The sequence below is a fragment of the Pangasianodon hypophthalmus genome, chromosome 24, assembly GCF_027358585.1.
Source record: "Pangasianodon hypophthalmus isolate fPanHyp1 chromosome 24, fPanHyp1.pri, whole genome shotgun sequence".
NCBI classification, from domain to species: Eukaryota; Metazoa; Chordata; class Actinopteri; order Siluriformes; family Pangasiidae; genus Pangasianodon; species Pangasianodon hypophthalmus.
The window spans coordinates 6,394,695-6,401,468 of NC_069733.1; positions in this window are offsets into that span (position 1 = coordinate 6,394,695).

Below are 6,774 nucleotides of genomic sequence, written 5' to 3' on the forward strand. Positions count from 1 at the left end.
TTACCAATTATACCTAGATATAGGTCACTGTGTATGTATACAGTTACTGACTGGAGCCCATCTGCTGCTCTGCCCCAATTCCCCATTTCATCATTGGAAAGGGACTATCTAATAGTAGATATGATTTGGACCATGTTCAGCACAGCAGTGACACTGATATTGTGACACAGTGTACTATATAAAAATGCAATAGAAATTAAAATCTTGCATAACCATATACATTGCTGTATACAATACTTTAGCTTAGCATTCCATTCTTTATCCTAGCTCCCATTCATTCTTAACCCAGATAGAACCTTATGATACTAAAGTCACAAATGGCTTACATATAAACATGTTTTGCATGATATAAATTATTTTGTCAGTATTTTTGTCAGTATTTTAATTTTGCTCCAGAGTAGTAGAGAAGATTAAGTGTGTTTAATGTCAGACTGAAGTGTGGCTGAGTTCTTCACAGCCTCAGATAGCTGGCACACACACTCTCAGTTTGTATCTCCACCAGGTCTTCCAGATGGTCAACTCGCTGTGAACTCCCTGGGCTCGATGCACCCTGCACTGCTCTATCAGACACTGAGAGACGCACAGCAACCAGCGGTTAGGAGATGAGAGGGATGCAAATGCTAAAACACACGTGTGCAGTCACACACACACACACACAAACACACACACAAAAAACCAGAGGGTCTGGCTCTGAGCACAAACTCTTGCTGGCACATCTGCTTTTCATTATTGTTGTTGCCTCTCTATTCTCTTTCTCTCTCTCTCTCTCTCTCTCTCTCTCTCTCACACACACACACACACACACACACACACACACACACACACTCACAGATTCTGCATTCAGAACAACAGTCTGCTTCTGCTCAAAGAGCTGTCAGCAGTCAGCCTTTTCTCTGAATGTCAACGCAATCATCAGAGGAAGAGAGACCAGAGGAAAGAGTATGAGTGAGAGTCAGAGTGTGTGAGAGAAAGGGAGTAGCGAGTGAAGCAAACCAAAGGGCACCATATGGAACGAGTGTGTAGAAAACCACCTGGCTCTACAATACTGTGGCCAAGTCTGTGGTGTGAATGTGGCGTTTTTAAGTAGACAAAGTACAAATAAAACAACCGACTGGTCTGACTAAGTTATCTCGCTATAAAATGCTGGAACATTCTAGTAGCACTTTCTAATGCAGTTCACTGTAAAAATTATACTTTATTTTTGTCTTTGTTTTGTCCAGGATTTAATTAGAGCTTGATAAACATATAATCTGTGTGTAATCACATGCTTCTTATATGCTTTGTGTAGCCCTTATAAGTATGTGATGGTGTCTGCATCACAATCTCAGGAAAAACATTCAATACTGCACTTTTCCTTATTAGTGGGGTGGCACACTCAAGGTTTTATCTTCTGTACCTTCAATATGTATCTGTTACAGGGTAATGTGGATATAGCATATCTTTAAAATTATTAAAGGTACATAATTGGACTTAAGCTTTTTAAATAATAATTAAATAATACTTTAAAGGTACACTACATGGACATTTTGAGGTAAAAGAACACACTAAAGGCACTCTAGTGACAAGGAAAGCGACAGTTCAGTACACTTTTTATGAGACTGTATAAAAGACAGTACACCACGTATCTGGTTGAAATGAGGATACTTGTATTCACTGTTAAACCTAGTTATCAAAGATAGGCAAAACAGCCATGGACCTCTGAGTCAGAAAGTGCCAGCCTATGTGTGTTGTACCTCACAGTCTCCCTTAGCGGACCCCTTTGCTGAGATTCTGCCATTTTGTTATAGTTTGGAGCCAGAGCACAGTGAGGCGAACTTCACCGGAGCGTGGGTCAGAGTGGGGTCATCTCTCAGGAACCCTGTGGTCATAAAGCCGAGAGCTTCGTGTAGCCCCACACCTTCTCCTGCTCCCTTCACTATGTCATCACTCTCATTCAAGTGAACAGAAATCATTTCTTCAACTTAAGACTGCAGTCAGGGAGGGCTTGTACCAGTTTATCTTCAGGAGTTTCAAGGACCCCTTTAACTGTAAAATAAATTCCACACTGTAAATGTGTACAACAGTGTTTTGGCTCCTGAACTTTCCACCAACAAGTATTTATAGACCAACTTGTTTTTCAGTTACTGCGACTTGATTTAAACCCAAGTGACCAGTCAAATAAGCTCACTATAAGAACTCAAAGGTAAATAAAATAAATTTACTAATGGTGGTTTGTGATTTCCACCACTGTAACAAAATAAAACAAGTCACATACCCTCTCTGATAACCACTATCACTAGATTGAGACATACTGATGATCTCTGAGTTACCTCATTTAACAAATTTAGTGATAAATAGGATAAAAGATTTTATGCTAATAAGAATAAAAGGACATGGTCATGAAAAATGAACATCTTTACAGACTGTAAAATCGTTTTTGAAACACTGAAGTGTTTCTATACTCAGATCCAAAATCATAGGAAATGCTAGAGTGATAAAGTGATAAATTCTGTTACTACAGCTTTGCATGCTTAGGAAATAAAGATTTGTCTCATGTAAACACAGATGAAGAAGCCATCTGCTCAAACATTATGCAGAAATATGACCAAGGATTTTCAAAACAGGTCATCGTACAGATAACTGAGATGAAATTCTAAGCAGAAGAATGTTAACTATCTAAATGCCTTTTCTCCATTCCTCACTAGTGGGATTTATGAAGGACAAACAACATCAGATCTCCCTATTGAATTTCAAGTGCTTCTGTCATATATATTTCACTTCAGCTGTCTCAGCATTTAAAACCATTTTCTAAAGCCACAAAGATATCAGTTGTGGTCTTTTAAAAAAAATGAGGAAAGAAAAGAAAAGATTTTTTTTTAGGAAATGCACTAAGGACAGTGAATTGAATTCTATGTCTCTCTCCCTCATTTTTTTGTTGTGGCCATATGACTTTTTTCCCTGTGACAAATGAACAGACATATACAGACCTTGTGGTTTTGACATAGATCCCAAGGGATGAAGAACAAAGTCACCTCTAAACACAGAAAAATACTGCAGCTGCAATGTCAGCTACATTTTTTTCAGACTTGGACTGCTTTTATCTCTGTCTGTCAGTCTACTATCATGAAAGTTTTATAAAATACAAATGAAAAAAAAAGTTAAATGTGTGAATGATGGAGGATATTATAAGGCTGAAAAATGTTGTCCCTTATTTTATTCCAAAATTCACAAACAGCTCAATCACTTCTGTCTACATATATTACAAATATTGGTAATAACTATTTATGAATAGTTTATAGTATCAAAGCGTTGTATCATTTGCCTGTTTGATTATTATTCCCTCAGGTATAATCAGCTCCTCAGTTGTTTTGCCTGCCATATGGCAAGCTGTCTTTTTATGGCATGCACAAGAAAACTGGAGGATCCAGACTGCATGCTGGGATTATTTTACCTACACATGGGAATGCCTAGCTTGATTAAATATATCAACTGAGTTCTGTTTCTCATTTCTTTAGTTAATCCCATTTTATTCCTGATGGAATCTTGTTCCTGATATTGAGATATTTTCCTGTGTAGATGTTATGGGTGTGATATTCCATTCATAACCACAAATGGCCATATGGTATACTGTAAATAATTACCTTGTATATTACAACCTTATTGGCAGCAGAGTTGGCAGGCATTATTAACTATAATTCATATTTACAGCATTCTTACTGTAATATTTGTTTGCAGTAATGACACATTGTACTGAATTTTTAAATAGAGTGCAAAACGATATATTTTGCAGAATCTTAAAAACATTAAACTAGGTAAGACTATACACAGATTAGACTATATACTCAACACGCAGAGTACAGTTTTATAAAGTTTTACAATTTTTGATACAACCTGTATAATTATAACTTACTGTATACCTTATACCATCATGTTTCTGCCCCAGTATCAAGGTTATGTAATCAAGGTTAAAAAATGTTAGAAAGAGCCCATTTTCTGTATTTGGCTGTAAATGATTATAACATTAAATAATATATCACAATAGCACTGTAATTTACTGTAAATTTGTAGTATGGGATATTACTGTAAAAAAAAAAAAATCAGTAAAAATTGTAGTAACTGTTTCCTTTCTCCCAAATTTGAGTAATTTGGGAGGAACCAGCACATATTGTGAAACAAAATGGAAAGCAGAAGATGTGGATTCTGAAACTCATATTATTTTCCAGTCCCATTATATTTTCAACTCGCTGCCATGCTGAATCAAATATCTATAAATAAAGATGAAACATCATTAATACAGAGGTGGATGAAGTAACATGTCACGGGAGCAGCTGTGACCTTTTCCCTGCTGGCCTGCACATGAAAATGTTGCTGATTGCAGCACTTTCACTTCCCAATCATACACCAAATTTACCCAGACCATCCACTCACAAGCTATGGTGCTTTGGTAAGAGCTTCCACTGTGAGGTTATTATGATCTCTCTGTGATGTGTGTAAAGCATGATGTGATTCCCTCGTGATATAATCCAATCAAAGAAGTGGTTTCAAAAATCTGTGTTAAAGGTTTTCCTAAATTGGCACATGAAAAATGTCCACAGCTATAATAAAAGAACCCTTACGCTATAATTAACTTGGACCTGGATTGTGTTGCACTCAATATATTAAATTATATTATAATATATTAAACATATTAAAATGTTAGTAACACTGAAACATCATCAACAGGCTGAAGAAGGTCAGAACACATAAGTGCCATTAGCACTTCAATGCGATACTTAATGGATTAATAAATTGATGTCTCATTTGATTTGATTGAATTGCTATACTGTGCTCATTCATCCTTCTCTCTCTCTCTCTCTCTCTCTCTCTCTCTCTATCTCTCACGCACACACGCTACCACCACTGTAGAGCTGTTTAGAGCTTGGATTTCCTGTACAAATCCCTCATTATATGGCATATTTATTTTGGTAATGCATGGTGCCTGGTACTTCACACATTACTATTTGTTCTTGAAGCATGTAGGGAAATAATCCATGGCATTTCAGAGTCATAAGACTCATATTTCTGTTTTTTTTTCTGTTTCCAGCATTAAAAATCTGATCTCATTTCCCTTTCACATGACTGGATCAAAGGCAAAGGCACTCTAAAGTCATTTGCCTGTTTTCATCAAGAAAATAGCAGAGCTTCACACAGAAAAGGAAAAGAAATAAAAGACAGTAACAAAGCATGCTTCCATAATGACAGTACTGTAAATTCATCAGCAAAATAGTAACATTTTAAGGCAAGACAGTACAGGTGAATAGGGTAAGTATTAGGGGCCAAGCACCGAAGGTGCATAGTCACCCTATTATTATAATCCTGAGAAAATCTACTCATCAGATAATTAAACTTGAACAATACAAACTAACAAGCAAGATGTGATTGGAAAAAAGCAGCAACTGTTAACCATGATTACTAATTCAATTCAGTTCAATTAAAATCTTAAATTGAGGACACAAATTCAGGATATAAATTTTAAATTTATAAATTTATGCCTAATGAGCAAGCCAGAGGCAACTAATTTTAACCCTAACCTTCTAAACTTAACTTATTCATGCTAATTGTTAGGCAATGGGACCATGTTGGATAATTCAGTGAATCTATTTTGTTGAATGCTTCACAGTTATGTGCCCATAGGATTATAATAATAATTTTAGTATTAAGATAATTTGTTGCAGGGTATTTCCATGAGGAAATGGACACTATGTACATTCTTCATGTGACAGGATGTTGTCAAGTCTCGTTGTTGGCTTGTGTCAAGGCTTGTGAATGGCGCTACTGAATACCATTCCTCATACGTCACTTTCAGAATCACTCAGCAGCACAGAAATGTGTATAATACAGAAACCAGACATTATCCATGATCCCTTATAACTTCCTCCTCCTAATGACTTCCTGCATCAACAGCCCCAGGCTTAATTCAAACTTAATACAAAACAGAAGACAAAACCAGCCTCAGTCAGGGTAGGATGTCTAGACTTTTTAATCTTAGGACCTACGTCAGCATCATGTCCAATGTGCTGCATTCTGAAATGTTCTAGTTTGTGGTGCAACATGAGCTTAAATCATTTGTTCTCATAAAAGAATTATGCAACAGTGGATCAAGGGGTTTATCATTCAGTCTTGCCAAGCCAGTCTTTCAGCTTAAACATGTCTGTGAGGTTTTCTGGGAAGAATGAAGAGATGTTTAACAGGTTCACTGAAAGCTTCAGTGATGTGCACATGCAGAGACAGCAGAAGTAAATAGAAGTAAAGGTGCAAACCCTCATCTATAAAAAATGTACAGGTTGAAATATGGTTTTAAATTATTTAAGTTAAAATACAACATTTCAAACTCTTACATTTACTGAAACTATCATTTGGATTTTGGCATGTCTTTCGTCAAGGAACCAAGAACCGTGAGCATTAATTATAGATAATAGCTCTGATTATACCAATTAGGTTGCATTCTAATAGCTAGAGTTGGCTAGGTAACAACAAAATGTACTGTAGGTAATGACTGATCAGATGGCATGTTGTTTTTCATATTTAAGGATGAATTCTTAAACAACAAGAGCTAATGATTAATATACATATATATATATATATATATATATATATATATATATATATATATATATATATATATATGCATGCAGTACCCAAGGTTTCTCAATAGAACATTGCCCCGAGCATCCACATGATGAAACGTGGCTCATTAGACCAGGCCATTGCTCCATGGTCCAGTTCTGATGCTCACGTGCCCTTTCTAGACCGTTT